Raw genomic sequence first — 18,117 nt, forward strand, 5'->3', positions numbered from 1 at the left:
TAGATAAACTGGAAAAATCATGAATAGCACTAAGGGTAGACAGATTAAATTCAGATATGGAAAAAGAAAAATCAGAACAACTTAAGGTGCTATTAAAAGCATTGAAGAAGTCCATACCTAAAATTATAGAATTCTGTACAGAAGGAATAACATAAAATGTAATTTGCCTACATAAATTTGCCACCGTGATTTCAATTTGGAGTTTGCCTGTAATAGACTGAACTGTACCATCTGCTGTAGATACTTGCAAGGATGAAATGGGCATAATGGGAATATTAGCATTCTTCAATAAATTTAACGAATGTGCTCCTATCAACGAAATATTAGAGCCACTATCTAATAACGCTAAACACGATTGTCCTAAAATTTGGATAGGTAAATATGGCCTATTATCATTTTGTTTCCTAACCAATAAAGAATTAATATCTAAATCTAAAATATTTGGTTGGCTACAGCCGTTATATGGAACTACTTCACTATCAAAATTATTATTATACTTAACACTACTAATTAAAGAAGAATTTGTGGGTTTGTAATCATGTGAATCCCGCGAATTCAACGTATCCTGACTCAAAGTTAATTTCTGGACTGATTTTGATTTGTGGTGTGTGCTTGTTTCTTGAATGATACTCTCTTCCCTTTCCGACTGGAAGATGGGTTTGAGTTGCTGGGTGTGCTTGGGCCAGCGGTCTCGTTTTCTGATGGGGTTTGATTCCCTGATTGGGTGTTGGACGGAGAAACGCTCAGGGGACGGACCTCCGACATTTCGTTTCCCGAACACTTAAAACAATTTCTTTTGAGAGTATTTTCCCTACCGCAACCGTGGCAGAAAATACGAGTTTGTGGGATACCACAATCATTGAACTTATGATTAGACTGGTGACAATTCCAGCAAACAACAGTACTAAAAACGGAAACATTATGTTCATGGCCCTTATTTTGCCAAGAACGTTGTCTATAGGAAGTTGGCTGAGAAGAGGAATTAGAAGAGGGTCGAGATGAAGATGAAGGCTGAGAAGACCAGGATAACGTTTCCTCCAAACGTTTGCACTTTACAGTGAGATCATCAATACTCTGGATGTCCATAAGAGCTAACTGTTGATGGTAAAAAGGCAATAAACATTTTAAGATGATTTTTATTTTGGACAAATCAGATAAAGGAGTATCTAAACGGCTACACATGCCTAATATAGTATTAATGAACATAGTGACAGGCTCTCCTGGTTTCTGCTTACGGTTTTTGATTTCATCCAAGAGATCATCCTGGTATGAGTAAGGAAGAAAATCTGACCTCAACTTGCGAACGAGATCAGACCAGCAAGACAAATTACCCCTATTATTCATGAACCAGGTGAAAGCAGGACCGGTAAACAATTCGGCTGAAGCCGCAAACAAATTTCCCTCGGAGACCCCTCTAGATACACGAAGACACTCAACCTTTTCTAAAAATGAAATCACATCCGTGTGCTGTTTTTCACCTGAAAATGAAACACCCCATTTGTGTACTTGAACGGGTTTGGAATATGTGAAACTAGGAACGACACTTACTGGAGCATTAGGAGTAGATGTGGCTATGGGGTTAACCTTAGAATCAAGCTCACCCTCCAATGTAAGGATTTTAAGAGAAACAGACTTTTTAAAAGGTTCCTGCTCTTCCGTAGTACACTGTAACAAGTGTACACGGCCAGAAATATGAGTTAGACGAGATATTAATCGAGCATATTCAGTGTCTTGTACAGTTCCCCTAAACTTCTCTATTTTCTTAGACAAGCTATCCAACGTTTCGGATATTCCTTTCCGTTGGTCCTCAAAAGGGATATGTACAACTGAAAGTTGAGTGAAACTCCTATTGCCTGCTTCTTGCTTCAAAGCACCCCGCAAAAGATTGCGTTTTCTATCGACTGTTGCCGACTCCTCTGGTACTATGTCCCTAATTTTTAACTCATAGTCCAATTCGTCCACCAGAAGATGTTCAACTTTAAAAGCACCCATGATGAAACAAAAATTATTGACAAGCAATCCAAAGGTCAGAAATACGAAATATACTTAAGTTTGTACGCAAAATATATAAGTTCGGAGAAAATATTAGCAACACACCAACAAAATCAAAAATGGCCAGCAAAATATATGTATCAAATAAATAAAGTAAATAAGGTATAATCAAGTAAATATAGTACCCAAATATTGGAAAAAAAATTAGTTATTATACTTGTACTAGAAAAAAAAATATGTAAGTATTAACGATTACTGTACGTACAAATACAACACTGGCTGAAAGAGTAAAATAATATAATCTAATATATGTTAGTTACTTATACTTCGTTTCAAATTCAACCCAGAATGTAAGCTGTATAACAAAACTATAAACGAGGTTTCAAAATCTCAACTAATTAATAGATACAGCAGTGACAGTGTACCTGTTTAGTATTAGTAAATAGTTAAAGACAAAATAAATCAGAACAGAATGTATAAAAAGATATCAGAAGGGAATAATATAAATAAAAGAAAAAAATGAACTAAAAGAACTACTGTCTTAGAACCTATAAAAGGTTGGCAACAAGTTGGGCTGCCGATGTAACAAAAAACTACTTTGCAGTAGTATTTGTAGAACTAGAATGCTAAGGTGAAATGAGTGAGTGGGTGAGGAACTGATAATAGAAGTATGGGGAGACAGAGGCAAACTAAATAGAATTGGCTAGCAAGAAATGCAAGAGAACGACTTGACACTCAAGGATGGGTACGGCTCGTTTGCATGCCTGTCTAAGAACAGTAGCTTAAACTAAAGAGGGATGATGACTAGAACCAGAAATATGAATATAAAAAGAAAGGCTTATAAAATAGATAGAATAAATATTAATATAATAAAAATAGAAAAATATAAGAGATAAATAAAATAGACTAAATTGCGGGCGCCAGAAGTAGGGATGGACCGAACTCCCAGGTATCTTACACTGCTGTAAAATATTCAATATATTAAATTATTAAATTCAAAAATGGGAAAAAAAATAATTGATATACAAACAAATAAATATTTATTAAAATATAACTACCTAGATTATTGACAACCTCTGAGTTAGAAAAAATACAACCTATGTAACTCTAAAATGACAATTTGACTTAACTACTTATCTGAATATGAGTATACAACTATAATTACATTAGTACTGGGGTAGCTCTTATATGGAGCGTACCCCCAACTTACACTAAGGTTAAACAACAACCTTCACCAAATAATCGTACGATTGTAATACGTACAGCAACGTTAAATACTACAAGAAATCAATACTAAAATACCTACCTAGGATGAACCATACAAATATATATAACTCAATGAGTTGAATAGGCAACACCTAACTGAACCAACGCAGTCCTAGATGATAAAGATCCTTTTTCTGACTCGTGGTTTTTAATAATGACCAAGTGAAACTAATAGCTATCCTGAAGGGATAGGGATTAGGGATTGAATTTAATTTAATAACAAATGAATTTAAGTTAAGCAAACAAATTGGGAATTTAAATTACAAGAAACAAGCTAATAATATTAAAATATATATATAGTTATATGAAAAATATGGGAAACAAGTCTAATAATATTAATAAAAAATAAATGTAAGGAACTACTGTATGGGAAAAGGTTATTTGGGCCCAAATTATCCTCTTTTACAAAGAGACATACAGGTGTGGGAGCGCTATTGAATTATGTGTATGTTAATTACTTAAATGTTCTGGATATTATAAAAAAAATAAGTGTATAAGTGTACTGGTATAGGTAGATAACTATTGCACTGTTAAATATAAAAAGTTCCCGAAACAAACCCGATTGACCTGATATTGTCCCCACAAGTTTTCCTTACTACTTCTCAGTAAAGTCTTAAGCACAGAATGGTGCTACGCAGTCAACCGTAACACGGCAATTCTCCAAAATGCAGGATAATGAAGAACAAAAATTACATGTTCCTCTAGTACTTGTCCCCTAGGTGACTTGGTCGAAAAGCGGTCCTTCTCAGGTGGTAGGAGTAGTTAAAAGATTTTCCCCAGTGGCTAAAAAAATAGAATCCTGGTTTTACTTCCTTGTAATAATGTAGGGAAAAGTCAGAGAAAGAAAAACAAAAATCAGGAAGTTTTTATTTAGAATAAAGAAGAATCAGAAAAAGCTATCTCATTAGAAAGGAAAAAAAAACAATCTTCCACTAGACTGTTTGGTGACCTTGTCATAAGATTGGCATATAAAATGGCCTTGACTCGATAATATGTAGACAAGTAAGTCTAAAATTTAAATGCTAAATATATTTATTCTGGAAATAGCTCTTCATAAAAGATAGTATAGTTAATAAATGATATGGAATAATGCCAAAGTAGTGTAACAATTTATGAAAATACCAAATATCGGAACAGAATCGGTGGATATGATGTACGGAATTTACTATGTTTCAGAACTTCATGATTATAATATATAAAATTATAATTGGGTAATATGTGATGTAACATAACCCCACAAATTAAGAGAGATAATTTTATAAGATTTATGACAAAATACTTTCCCTCTGAGTGGATATTACATACAATGAAATAGTTAAAAGATACCAGCCTGAATTAATAAGCTCACTGCAAGATTTAATAGTAAAATTTTTTTGAAGACGTCAAATAAGACAAAAAACAAATATGGCGTTATAGTAGCGTGTTAAAAAAATTATTTACCAGATAAACCACAAATCACTGCTGCGAACCTCCAACCTCGTTTCTTCAGCCCACTAAACACATACGTAATAAACTTGGATAATTTCTTTTCAAAATAATACTATGACTTGAAACAAGAATGAAATATTCGCCACTTTTACGTGGATAGCTTATCTGCCACTAGGTACTTATTCGGCTGAAGGCTCCGACCAAAGTGATATCTTATTTTCCGTTCTACGCCGACCATGTCACAATACGGTTCATGGGTTTACCGCCAGGAGTACACAAGGTACAAAACGTACAGGTCTGCTAATCTATAGGTTTGTGATGTCGTCAGTGAAAGACGAAATATTTATTAGTAATTGTTTCAAGTAGAATTTAATAACAGAACATTATTAAAATTTAAATCGCATAACAATAAAAATGATTAGAAGTTAACGGAATGTTATAACATCTCAAACAATATAATCCGGCAAAACCTCACAAGTGGGGATACAAAAATCAAGTACTTAGTGGTGTATCAGGTTTTAGTTATGACTTTGACATTTTTGCTGGTGAACAAAGCAATACTTATCCAAATGGAGCGCCTGATTTAGGAGTCAGTGGAAATGTTGTCACTAGACTGACAGAGACAGTGCCGAAGAACGTTAATCATAAAATATTTTTCGATAACTGGTTTAACAGTCCAAAATTGCGAATTTATCTTACAAAAAATGGATTGTTGCCTTTAGGTACGGTTCGATTAAACCGTGTTCCAAATTCAGGAATCCCATCCGAAAAAGAACTAAAGAAAAAAGAACGTGGTTTCATTGTAGAAAAAGTTGCCCTTGTTGAAGACGTAAACACAAGTCTAACAAATTGGTTCGATAACAAGCCAGTAAATATGTTATCAACTTACGTTGGTAGTGAACCTAGAACCACAAAACGTAGATTCTTCCGAAAAGAAAAAACATACAAAAAAATTCCATGTCCTCAAGCTGTTGAAGTTTATAATCAGCTTATGGGAGGAGTGGACCTCGGAGTGGACTTATTAGACTCGATGCTGGGGCTTTACAGAATCCAACTAAGATCAAGAAAATGGTATAAACGAATTTTTTTTCATATGTTGGATCTATGTGTGGTAAACGCTTGGATACTTTGGCGTAGAAAAAATGAAGAAAATTGCTATATGCCATTATTTGACTTCAAACAAGCCGTTTCTGAACATTTATGTAAATCTGGAAAGTCACTACCAAGAAAGAGAGGTCGTCCAGTAGTACAAAATGGGACTCCAATGTCTAGTGGTCCAGGAACTCCAACGTCTAGTCGTCAAGGAACTCCACCTGTGTTAACCAATGGAAGGACCCCAACACCAACGAAAAGAGCAAGAAAAACTCCCGCAAGACATCAGGAGATACCATTAAATTCTGTGCGTACAGAAAACATTGGACACATGCCAGAATGGCAAAAACTTCGCCAACAGTGTCAAATATGTACAAAAAAAACTTACACCAAATGTATAAAGTGTAAAGTATTTTTGTGTTATAATGAAAAAAGGAATTGTCTATTACAATTTCATAACTAATACGTATTTTTGTATGTTAACATTTTATTAAAATATGTTCGTATATTGCATGCGAAACCATATATGGATTTTCAAAAAATCTTCCAGTTTGTTGTTATTGCATATGAATCCATATATGGGTTTTCAAAAAAACTTTTATATATAGGACTAAAAAGTTATTTTTAATGTACTAATGCCTTTTCTATGCCTTAATAAAAATCATAGTACATAAAAATAGTTTTTATTTCATGTTTGCAATAATTCATGCAGTAGAGGGTTAATACTTCCTTAAAATATTTCATCCAGGTTATCTTAATTTCGTCCATATCGCTAATGATTTCACCCTTCTTATTTCTGCAGAGGCTAGTCTTCGGTTTGTATCCCTGTCTTAAATGTTTAATAAGTTGGTATGCACTACTTGTTTCGTTTTCCTTAAACTCCCTCTCTATGTTTAGTATCCGTTGGTTTTCGTACTTTCTCTTCTTCTGCCTGCATAGTTTATCTGCTCTTCGTCTTTTGTTCTCAAATTCTGTTTTTCTCTCTCTAGTACGTCTGCACAGTATTGTGCAGTATTACTGCACATAGTATTTACATGCAATCTAGCCTCAAAAAATTGACAATTGTGTGTATGGTTGAATGTTGTGTTGTGAAATACAGATACAGATTTATGTTAAAAATGGATATTAATTTTATGGATTTGATAGAACATATCGACATTGTAGACGAAGAACAGTACGTGCCACTATTTGCGCTTATCCCTCGCAAGGTATTTGTTCGTAAAAATCCCTTTGATAAATACGGGGATGCCGAATTTTTTGTACGATTTCGACTAACAAAAGAATGTGTCCTGCATATTTTGAAAATAGTGGAACACCAATTAGAATATATGCATAATTTGTAAGTAGAAGAGCTTTACTTATTATAAATAAATAATAAAAATTAATAAAATAAAAACAAACAATGATATCAAGTAAAAGTTCAAAAGTGAGTTTGCTTTGATTTATAAACTTTCACCACTATTTTTAGAACATTGTTATTGTACTTATATTTACTAATTACAGGAATAATTCCGTAAGTCCAATCAATCAACTCTTGGTAACTTTGATGATGTATGCCACAGGATCACATTTGGTCGCAATAGGCGATTTTATCGAAGCTGACAAATCGACTATGTCTATGATTGTGAAGAAAGTTACAGGATGTTTGGCATCTTTACGGCCTAATTATATTAAAATGCCACCAACCGAACCAACCATAAATCAAAGACAACAGGAATTTTATGAAATTGCACGATCTCCTAGAGTCATTGGGGCGATTGATGGTTGTCCTGTGAAAATAAATCATCCAGGTAAATATTCATAAATTCATCTACATACATAAATTCAAAAAATAACCATTATAAAATGAGATGTTTTTGTAGGTGGAGAAGATGGCGAAATCTATAGAAATAGGAAATCATATTTTTCTATAAATGTTCAAGCAGTAGTCAGTGCAAATTTTTTTATTTCAAGATATAGTAGCGAGATGGCCAGGTTCTGCCCATGATTCTACGATTTTCAATAATAGCAGAGTGAAACAGAGATTTGAAGAAGGAGAATTTGGCAACGGCATCTTGTTAGGTGCATACTTTTAATCTAATTTATTTTGATACATTGTAAATCGTACAAAATCGTACAAACATAAACACACAAAAAATATTATGGGCCAAAATATGTTCACAGCATCTTACCATCAGGCTTTTTACTGAGGTCTATCTAACAAATCCCACTTTTATGTAAAGTAGCATAGGAACTGTTTCTAAAAAAAATAAATATGGCTTATATTTTTCTTCGTTACGTGCCGTCTCTGCGACGAAGATTGGCAATCATCATTGCTATTCTAACTTTTGATACTACTTTTGAAAGAGTTCAATTGAGCTGCATCCAAACCATTCTCTGAGATTTCTCAGCCAGTATATTTTTCTTCTACCTGTGCTGCACTTTCCTTGAATCTGTCCCTGCATTATCAATTTTAGGAGTTTATATCTGTCACCATCTGCTGTTATATGACCCAAGTATTGCAGTTTCCTTATTTTGATGAAATCCAGTATCTCCCTGCTGTTCTCTATTCTTCTTAGTACTTCTTCATTGGTTACTCTGTCTTCCCAGGAGATTCTCAGCATTCTTCAATATGTCTACATTTCAAATGCTTCCAATCTATTGAGACATTCTTTAAAAAGAGTCCATGTCTCCACACCATACAAAAGAACAGAAAGAACAGAAAATACATAACATTTAAGTACTGGTTTCCTAAGATTTAGGCTGAGGTCTCTACTACATAAAGTTTGTTTCATAATATTGAATGCACTTCTAGCCTTTTATATTCTAGCCTGAACTCGTTCTATCGTAATTTTATAGCTAAGTGAAAATTTTTATTAACCCTTTTTTATTAACGCCCAACCTTTTTTGGTTCCATGTAAGCAAAGGGTGGGTAAAAAATGTCCACCTAGAAAATAGCTAATATATTTATTGAGGGTGGTTGGAAATGGATTAAAATTAAGAATCTTATGCTTAATAAACACAGCATCTTCTAAAATATTAATATAAAAAATTTACAAACCTTATAACAAAATGACAATGTAATTCAGATTTGTCGATTTTCTCCACATTCTTCTTTTCAGCCTCCTTATTGGCGGATAATTATGTCGATTATGTAATTAAAAAATCCACAAAGAAAAAGAAATGTTTTTCCTGTAGTTGGCTGTACACCATCAATCACAAAATTTGAAAAAATCCTTTGTAAAAGTTATAAATTTTTTTATTAAAAATCCCTTTAAAGGGCTACATCACAACAAAACGTTTTCGATTTTTTTTATAAAATCATCATCAGTGTTAAGATAAACTTGATGCTAGCTGAGCCACAAAAGGAAAATATTAGGGTAAACACCCTTTAAATATCACATTGATGCGTTATAAGTGCATACTTTGAAACATTGCCTTGTGATGGTTACATGGCAACTGGGATAGTGCCCTAATGTAATGTATATCCCAACACGTGGGATCCAAAATTTACTTGTTTACATACCGATGACTTAATGGCAAAAAAAAATGTAATTATACGTCGATATTTATATTAATTAAGTTGCTACCAACGAGAAATTATATAGAAACCATTATTAACAAGTTTTACTAAGGGTGTACTTTTTGTGCCCACCTATAATATTTAGCTCAAGATATTACTTTTATTTTCAAAAATATCGGTATAACCAAATTAACATTCGATAAAGGGCTGCCTTTTTAACAATAAATAATTTTTGAAAAATTTTTAAACACGTAATAAATATGTTACAATGGAATATGCATTAGGTGGGCATTTTTTTACCCACCCTTGGGCGTTTACGGGTTAATGTGTTCTTGTAAATAATATAGTGCACAAGTTGATAAATTGACTATGTTGCTTTCTATTTTAGGAGATAGTGGATATATGGTGCACAATTATCTATTGACTCCTTTCCTAAATCCAAGTACCGAAGACGAAAGGCAGTACAACATCAGCCTAGTTCAAAGCAGAGTAAAGGTGGAAAACACATTTGGTATTTGGAAGAGGAGGTTTCCTATTTTGGCATATGGTTGTCGTTTACAACTTGAAACAACATCAAATATTATTGTTGCAACTGCAGTATTGCATAATATTGTACAATTAAATGGGGAACGTGAACCGCCTCTTGATAATGTTAATGCAGAAGAGTTTGAAGAGTTAGTGCAAAATGGGAATATACCTGCAGCACCAGCCCCTAATAATGTAGTTAGGGATTTTCGCAGGGAACTTGCAGACAATTATTTTACTAGAATCTAAAAATAGATAAGACTTAAATTTATTGTTACTACTACATTTTTTATTTTCACCTGTCTCTGCTACCCTCTAGAATACTTGATCTGTTTCTTCTCTACACAGTCTACAAATTTAGCTAAATCAAACAAGGAGAGTTACTACTTAAGAATATAATTCAACAATATTCAAATTCAAAAACAAAAACGATGATATCATTTGATGACAAGAAAACTCATTAAATACATTCAAATAAATCAAATAATTTTTGTTGCAATGTTTTGCAAGAAAAGGTTACCAACCACCATAATCACCATATTTATAATAAGTATAGCAAACCCATAATTTAATGTAGATTGGTTGATTGAGGTAGTCAGTGATCTTTTCCAGAAAAAGGTACAAGAAACAGTTTTTTTTGTTAACATATGACACGGCATTCAAGAAATATACTAATTTAAATTAGAAAATGAACATAAAAAAATCTTAAGACTCTCCTGATCCTAATTCTTTTTTGATGAGTTGTCTTTCTAACCTGAACATTTTTTCTTTATGTTCATATTCTAGTTGAAATATTTTATTTTTATTGACATTTCTTGGCTCAGCATTTCAGCCTGTATTTGTAACACTTCTAGTTTAGCGTCTTCTACAGCAGAATTCCTTTTTACTGGCCTCCTCTTTTGTGCCCACTGCCGTTTTGCCAATCTGTCTTGAATATTACGGTCTTCTGCATTGTTATCTGCCACATCTTCATATGTGTTGGTAGAAGCTGAAATTTTTTTACATTACTTTATTATACTATGTATTTTTAACATGATTTCATAATTACTTCTAAATATTATATTATTCTATTACATTACATCAAAAAAAAAGGCAAACCGACAACACTATAATGAGTTCCGTCTGATAAGTCTTATGAGTCATGCAGTAAGACATGACCTACTATTAGAACGTTTGCAAGAAGTCGGTTTAGATGGAAAAGACATCAATTTACTAAAAAACTTGTACTTAGAACCCAAACGCCAGAGTTATGATCGAAGGTTCCACATCCGCAGAAGTAGAAATTAGGAGGGTAGTTTAATAAGAATAAGTTCTGTCGCCTCTGCTGTTTAATCTTTACTCCGAGTTTCTATTTAAAGAGGCACTGGAAGACTCCAAGGGTGGAGTCAAGGTGAATGGCGTAAATATCAACAGCATCAGATACGCCGATGATATTGTGTTGATTGCGGATTCCGACTTGGGTTTACAACGACTCATCGACAAGAAAAAACTCGATCTGTGAGCAATATGGTATGAAAATAAGCATTAAAAAAACCAAAGTGATTTCAATCCGAAAAAACCAAAACGTACCTCAACCTTGCACAATAAATGGGCACATTTTAGAACAAGTCAATAGATTTAAGTACTTGGGATGTTGGATCGATAGCAGCCTAAATCCTGATCTAGAAATAAGATCGAGAATAGAACAGGCTAGAAAATCTTACGAAAAAAATCAAAAAACTGCTTTGTGATTCTCGAATAAAACTCGAAATTCGACTACGTTTGTCCAAATGCTACGTCTGGTCGACTCTTCTCTATGCAGTTGAGACATGGACCCTTAAAACATCAACCGTAAATAAGTTGGTGGTCTTTGAAATGTGAATCTATCGGAGAATCCTCAAAATTTCATGGACATCGCATACCTCAAACGAAGAAATGCTGCATAGAATAGGCAGGCCAAGAGAACTTTTCAACACAGTGAAAGTTAGAAAAACATCATACCTAGGCGACATACTAAGTATGTACCAATATGCTCAACTTATAGTGAAAGGAAAGATCGAGGGAAGGAAAGAACTAGGAAGGAAAAGACTATCGTGGCTCAGAAACACCCGACAATATACAGGGCTAAATTTTGAACATCTAATAAGAACAACTGAAGACAGAGAAGAGTTTGAAATTGTAGTAGCCAACCTCCACGGCACTTGAGTAGACGGCACTTTAAGAAGAAGATTGCATTATTTTTTATTATATTATTCTATCATATAAACTGTACATACGTTGGGACAAAGCATCGCAATCGTTCATATTGTCGAGACCACATATTGTCTTGGTATTTACCACTTCTAATATCATTGCCTCGTCCTTAAATTTTGTCTCTGGAGGTCCTCCTCCCGTCTTATATAGTTGCCGTCGTGATTCTGCAGCCTTTTTTCTTAGGTCCTGCTTAATATTAGACCACTGCTTTCTTAAGGAAGATTCATCTCGGTGAACATGATTCATCTAAAAATACATTACAATACAATTCCGCTAGGTATAATATCAAAATGATTTTAGAGTAAATTAGAATTACTATCTACTAAGTTGTTTGTTATCAACATTTCTTAAGTAAACACACTTATTACATACCAAAAATCATAATATATTATAATAAAACTTACCTCGTTAAACTTGTAACGATGAGTGCCATCGTTACGATAATATTATATTTATTCCCATAAGCCACCTAACAAGTATGAAACCAGCTATGCGTTCGTGCTTAAATACAATATAAGGTTGGTAATATGTTGGGGAATTCTGGTCTTAGCGTGTGGCTGTACGGCTTCCGACGGAGGGGCATATCATATCGCCCAGCGGAGCGGATTGTCACTTGAATTTCCAATCTCGTTGGATCAACCCATAAATTCTTCCGTGGTCATTGTTTAAAGGAGAGTATTTTTGGTTAAAACATTCGTTTATAGAAGAGCAGTTTACGTTGGAAGGAATTATTATTTTGTTTTGGATTTGTGGAGTAAAGGAGAAGAGTTTTTGGTTTCCAATACTTTTTTGAAGAACAATGGGTATGTATTACAGAAATGTCTCGTAGCTATGTTTTTTCCGTGAAAAAAATAGCCCTTTATTCATTTTCAATATCTTACATATATTATCTTTATATGAATTATTATTCTTCAATCATCATATTTGCAATACTTCAATACCATCGCACTTATGTTTCTACAGAAAAAAAAATCTTTCATTATATTTCCGGTTCAAAATAAGTTTGGAATCAATGATCATTTTCATTCTCTCCTTTATATAACTCCATATAGTAATCTTTGATTACAAGATCCACATTTACTTGTCCAAATACTTTCTTATATTCGTTTAAAAAGCTTTTTCCAGTCAAGGATAATCAAGGTCAATGAACTTCAAGCATGTACATCAAACTTCATTTTTTCCCTAGATTTTGTCTCTGTCAAGTTCTGATAAGGTGATCCACCTTTTTATAGAGGCCCTGTTTCTTGTGTACTCAAGGAAAACCAGCTGATAGGTTTTTTCTATTCTTTTAGCCACGGAAGAAAGAAGATAAGATAGGAAATTAAGTCAACCAATACTTTAGTTTACCTTTATGGAATGAAACATTATTTTGGGGATTCTTTTGGATGTAAATTGGATTGTTTTTTGGTTCTTTGGAATAGCAGTTGAGTTTTTTTTGATACTGGAAAAGTACCTTCTTGTCATACCTTCCTTTGGTTGAGTATCTCCCAAGGGTTGAGGGAAAACGGAGGATACCTTATTTGGCGCTCCCACCATCAGCTTCACAGGATTTGAAGAAGCAACACGCCTACGTTGTAGCGACAGGTTTTTATAATAAAAATTTGCATGTCATTTGTTCTAATAATATTTTTCAATTACTATTTTTTGTGTCAGTAACTTAAAAATAAGCTCTCTAATAATAATATACCTTCATTTTTCCTTAAAATATAGTTAACATAGTAATATTCAACATTGTTCAACAAATTTGATCTTTTCACAGTTCATATCCTTTATTTAAAATAGTTGGGGATTATGACCTATGACGATGTTGTGCACAATATCTAGCGTAGATTCCCTTATTTAATAACATTTATTCCATTTGTCAGGTATTGTAGTCAGGTAGTCACCTCCGATCAGATTCGGGATTGTCAACCAATATTAATCCTCATTAATAGTCAGTTTTGTATATACATAAGTAGATCAATAATTAACTGTCTTTGTAATAAATTCAATACATTTCTTTTCTTACTGTAAAAGCTGCGTTGTAGACAGGAGCGTACTAACCTAGTACATCAGGAATTAGCTAGTGTAAAATTGTATATAGGGTATATAGGTTTTTAATTAAATTGGGTTGTACATACTTATATGTTTTATTATCCTACCATCTCTAGTATCTATAAAAGTATTAGTTAGGTGCAGCAATATAAGTCACTCGGCGAAGAATTTATTCAATTTTTCCCTGGCGCCCTTATACGTTCTCAGTAATACCTTCTTGGTCAGTAGTTCTCTTTCTTTTCATTACTCCTTATATTAATTTATTTACTTTATCATTCAAGTATTTCATTAGGTACCGTCTAGGGCATGCAAGTTGGCCTAATCCTCCCCTGAGCCATACTGATAAAGTCTCTTAAAATTCCAGCTAGCCTATTTCCATAAAACTTAAGTCACTTATTAAACTCCCCCATTCAAACAGAAAAACCATACATTACAATTGGCGCTTGCCAACGTGGAGCCCAGTTTCAGTAAGACGGTACCTTTTATTTTGTTGCTCTGTTCTGGTCCAGTGTTGTATATTTTGTAATTATATAGAGATACATTTTTGATTCCTTTTGTACGTTATTTGGAAAATACACTAGTGCACTTGTATTGCTGTGTTGGTACTATTTCAACTTAATTTAAATTAAAATTGTAAATCTTGGGTAGGATAATATTGGAATAGGTATATTGGTCTGACATTATTTCATTCTGATCGGTTTGGTGATACCTGGTTATTTATTTTGGAAAATTTTGAACGATTTATTTTTTATATCTAGGTACATTACTGGTTTGATTTAGGTGCAGCCACAATATACTATAGTTTTACGTAATTATTGCATTCTATACCTATATATAATTTAAAGATTTCAATTTATTTTATATATACATTTTCACTTAAACATTTACTTAAATTATTTTAAATATCTACCCCAAATATATATCTCGGTTATATTTGGTTTGTCGGTTTATAAGGTCGTTAGTTTAGCAGCTCGTCGGTTGAGCGGCTCGTTTAGTAGATTGTCGGTTAATTGGGTCGTTAGTTTGTTGGTTAATTGGGTCGTTAGTTTGTTGGGTTGGGTTCGGTTTGTCGTTGTTGGGTTGGGTTTATTGTTACTAAATTTTTCCTACCACCATGTGTACCTTTCAGCCAGAGCATTTGTTAGTTAAGGAGGTAGATTATGAGCTGAGGATAAGGGAAATAGAGGTTGAAGAATCCGCTAAATGTGATAAAAAACGCAGTCTATTGCGTGGTGCTCTTAAACAAGAGCAAGGAAATAGGAGTTTCCGTCAAATTTCAGCTGCAGCTATCCCTTTCCTGGAACAACAACAGGGAATAAATGAGACTATCGAGGATCTTACTCAAAAGATATCCAATTTTAGAGGGACTGTCCATGATAGCATGTATTCTAGATACATTTCACGTCTTGCTCATATCTCTGGTCGTGTCCACTTATTATGTTGCTCAGATGAGGAGCAACAACTTTACAAACGCTATATGTCCATTAGGATTCTCAGTCTAGAAGGTGAACTCGATTCTCGAGTAAATCCTATAGCCACGTCCACTCCTGTTTCTTCGGTTCAAGCCACTAATTCCTTGTTACATCCCAAGCCTGTGCAGGTACATAAGTGGGGAGTTTCGTTTTCTGGTGAAGGTCATTATGACCAAGTTATTTCATTTTTGGATAGGGTAGAATGTCTTCGTGTTTCAAGAACTTTATTATTTGTTCATTTTTAATTTAAACTTTATTAAGAGGATAGATCTTCTAGGATCATTAGGAATATCTATTGATTTTTTTTGCCGATGTTAGTAACTTATTTTTCAGGAACAGACACATATCGCACCCCTAGATGAACACTGCCACAATGGGGAAAATCGAAATTTTTTTTATGACTGATTCTTATAGGAAAAAATGCGATCTTTCGATTAGTAAAACCGCCACATTCATAAAAATTATTTTTTTTTAAGGTAAAATGAAAAAAATCGGTGTTACATTTAGCATAAAATGGCATGGTATAAATTGTAACAGTGCCATCAGTCAGTAAGTGGCACTGTTGCATTGTGAATACTCCAAATTTGTAACCACATTCAAGATTGTGGCAGTATTCCTGTTGAGCGATTTTAAAAAATTGCGCCGTTAAGAAGCAGGTGGCAGTATTCACGCGGGGGATCTTGCATTCCAATCGCTAAGATGCTTAGTGTGGCGTGTGGTCGAAATATTTTCAGTTTTAGTTCGGTTTTTTAGTAAACAGGTTATGTTTTTGTTGTCAGTTCCCGGCGAATGTTTATTCACATAATTTTAGTTTATTGTTTACTTACATTGTAATAAATTTGCGATAATAATAAAACAAATTATGTCAAGAGGAAAAGAGCTTGTATTTTTAGCATTACAAAGTAAACAATCTGAACATCGAATCGTAAGTAACCTTATTATTCTTAAAGTTTCCAGGCATAAATCTATCAATACCAATCTTTTATATTAATTGATTTTGTGATTTAATTTTAATTATAAGCAATATATGAATTATCATTAAAATTTTTCGTAAATTTTGTTCTAGGAAGACGACAAATTTCTTGTAGAAAATAATGATGTTTTTGTGGAGTCTGAAACTCAACCACTACTAAGAAAAAATAAGACTAACGAGTTAACTGAACCAGATAATAATGCCAACGTAAGCTCAAAATTATAATCAAGTGAATTTAAGATCTCTTTATTGTGCTTTAACAGCACTAGATTTATTATTTTGTTTACCTAATAACAATGTTAGGAAATTGTTTCAAGAACCGGTTTGTTTAGCAACCATTATAGCTTTACAGAATTATTTAGTCACAGTATACAAGGCATTATGCGTTGTTATAATAATTTTGTGGCATTCATTTTTTGTTAGAATAACAGATATACAATTGATTACTGATGTTGTTTAAACTTTTTATTTTTTTTAGATTAAAGTGCTAAAGGTTGAGTTCTTGCAAAACCACCTTCCACCTAATTTACCTGAGGAGACTTCGTATGAATTGGAATTACTTGATGGCATAATTTTAGAGTATAACAGTCCGTTAACTTTAATTATCTTTATAGTTATTTTATTTAAATTTTAATAACGGTTTGTCATTAAATTATACTTAAAAATAATAAGATCTAATTAAAATAAATCTTTGACTGACGTCATACTTAACTATTAGTTGGCACAAGTACTTCAGTTGGTATTAGACACCATTCGCTGTCATGTAAGTTTCGTTCTGTGGGGCTTCTCGTCTAACGACGGGAAATATTGGACACTTCGCTTGGTACGCTAGAACGGAAAAGTGGCGGATGACTGATTGAAAAGGACGGAAATTTTAATACAATAGTTTCAAGCTTTTATAAGTGATATTTAGTGGCAAATTATTGGTGGTGTTTTGGAGAAGCTAGGAGACTAAGTTTTGGGAGATCCCGGAGGAATTGGAAGTCATGTCAGCCGGTAAATTTTTTTTACTCTTAAAAAGTTTGAGAAAAAGGAACGAATATGGCCGCTATCATGTCATATTAAATTCCTATTGAATTTATTTCTGTAAATGTATGAATCGAAGTTGTTCTTTGAATTTAGTATCTTTAATTATATCCATAGTTCGAAAATATACACTCAGATGAAGATTATCTTGTCACATATCCTGTAAATTATATCATTTGATTTGTGGGGTTATGTCAACCTCATAATATTGAATTCAAATTTTACAGATTACATTCATTATTCTCTATTCTATTAGATTGTGTGTATTCTAGCCACCTTAAATTCGTTCCAAAAGCCAGTATTTTTCTTAAAATTTACAACACATTACATTATCCCATACCATTTTTAATAATAAAAAAAAATACCCTTTATAGACATATTTTTCAGATAAAAATCATATTCTGTATTAAATATTGAATTTAAAGTTAAATCCCAAATTAATGTGTGTAATGTGAATCAAGGTCAAATCCATCATTGTTTTTGCTAATGATCTTCTTTTTGTTGTTCATTCTGAAAAAAAGATATCTCATTTCTTTTCCTTTGGCTCTTTGACCTTTCCTTAGATTCTGACATTG

At 33.2% G+C, this 18,117-nt stretch overlaps 1 long non-coding RNA gene and 1 pseudogene across 1 annotated transcript; one reads left to right on the forward strand and one right to left on the reverse strand.

Annotated features, from left to right (window-relative positions):
• Positions 1-3,015: 3,015 nt before the first annotated feature.
• LOC126892139 (uncharacterized) lies at positions 3,016-5,001 on the reverse strand. Its single transcript, XR_007700692.1, has 2 exons — positions 4,699-5,001; positions 3,016-4,041 (listed from the first exon to the last, which is right to left on the reverse strand). It is a non-coding gene; the product is annotated as an uncharacterized LOC126892139 (long non-coding RNA).
• Positions 5,002-5,845: 844 nt separating this feature from the next.
• On the forward strand, positions 5,846-10,054 carry LOC126891053 (putative nuclease HARBI1; annotated as a pseudogene).
• Positions 10,055-18,117: the final 8,063 nt, after the last annotated feature.

Source organism: Diabrotica virgifera, chromosome 9 (genome assembly GCF_917563875.1).
Source record: "Diabrotica virgifera virgifera chromosome 9, PGI_DIABVI_V3a".
In the NCBI taxonomy this organism is placed as follows: domain Eukaryota; kingdom Metazoa; phylum Arthropoda; class Insecta; order Coleoptera; family Chrysomelidae; genus Diabrotica; species Diabrotica virgifera.